The sequence below is a fragment of the Hibiscus syriacus genome, unplaced genomic scaffold (genome assembly GCF_006381635.1).
Source record: "Hibiscus syriacus cultivar Baekdansim isolate YM2019G1 unplaced genomic scaffold, ASM638163v2 tig00111146_pilon, whole genome shotgun sequence".
NCBI classification, from domain to species: domain Eukaryota; kingdom Viridiplantae; phylum Streptophyta; class Magnoliopsida; order Malvales; family Malvaceae; genus Hibiscus; species Hibiscus syriacus.
In genome coordinates, this window is record NW_024062997.1 from 463,293 (window position 1) to 464,795 (window position 1,503).

The following is a 1,503-nucleotide window of genomic DNA, read 5'->3' on the forward strand; positions in this document are numbered from 1 at the left end:
AACTTTACGAAGCTGCGCATTTACTTGTTCATGGGGAACACATACTCGAAGAAGCCCTTGAATTCAGCACTACTCATCTAGAGTTATGCAAGCTCTCCAGGCAACATTTTACTCCTTTTAACACTAATCAATATTTAAGTTTAACCCAATTTAAAGTTACAAATGATTATGTGTTTTGTTTCAGGTGGTGGAAAGATTTAGATTTTACCACAAAATTATCGTTTGCACCAGATAGATTGTTGGAATTATACATTTGGATGTTAGGAATGTACTTTGAGAGTAAGTACTCTTTTCCTAGAGAGATATTAACAAAAGTAGTAAGTATGATATCAATTATGGAGGACATATACGATTCATACGGCACACTGGAAGAACTTTAACTTTTAACAGATGCAATTCAGAGGTCAGAAACTTATATATTCATATAATTGAATTTTGACTCTAAACTTTAGTTCAATTAATTTATTTAGTTATGTTTATGAGACGTTATTCAATATATTGAATTTTGAATTTTAATATTTCTAACATTTTCTTTTAAAATTTTAATTTTTTTAGGTGGGACGTTAATTGTATAGATCAACTTCCAGATTACATGAAATTGTTCTACAAGCCACTATTAGATGTTTATAGAGAAGTGGAGGAGGCGATAGCAAAACAAGGACAATCATATCGTGTCCAATATTCTATAAACAAAGTAAATTTACATTTTATCTCATTTTATCTCATATATTATTTAAGAAAAATTCAAAATATGATTTCTAAATACTCGTGATATCAGTTGATTACTTGAAGGTGACATGATAGCAAAAATTAAATGGAATTAAACTTTTAGATTAATGTATGTAACAATTTTTAAGTTCACGTGTCAAATAGATCATGAAAATCCAAGTACCCTATAGATCTTAGGAAAAAATTTTGGTACTAAAATCTTATTTTGTTGATTTTCATTTTACAGTTTAAGTAAGCAACTGAGTGAAGGCTATTTTGCGGAGTTCAAAAGGTACGATGAAAACTATGTACCAACGATGGAAGAGTATATGAGAGTCGGAATTATGCTGCCACTACTGCAATAAATGTCATATCTCTTGTTGGAATGGGAAATGTGCTGACACCTGAGATTTTCAATTGGGCATCTAACGACCCTAAAATCATTGTTGCTTGTTTCATTCATGCTAGTCTCTTCGACGATATTATTACACACAAGGTACTTTTTTAAAATAAAAAAATTATTGTAAGAGTATTTTCTATTGATTTGTATATATATGTGTAGTTTGAACAGGAGAGAGGGCACTGTGCGTCGGCCATCGAATGCCACATGAGAGAATATGAAGTTTCAGAAGAAGAAGCATGCAGTGAATTGAGGAAGCAAGTGGACGATGCATAGAAAGATATAAACCATGAGATGATATTTAGTGAGACATTTAAGATTGTTCCGATGTCGGTTCTTACACGAGTTCTCAATCTTACAAGTGCCGTTGAGTTCATGTATAAGACTGGAGATGG

At 31.7% G+C, this 1,503-nt stretch overlaps 1 long non-coding RNA gene across 1 annotated transcript; it reads left to right on the plus strand.

The window, feature by feature from the left end:
• Window positions 1–291: 291 nt before the first annotated feature.
• On the plus strand, window positions 292–1,054 carry LOC120154665. Its single transcript, XR_005518899.1, has 3 exons — window positions 292–403; window positions 556–694; window positions 956–1,054. It is a non-coding gene; the product is annotated as an uncharacterized LOC120154665 (long non-coding RNA).
• The last annotated feature ends 449 nt before the right edge of the window (window positions 1,055–1,503 follow it).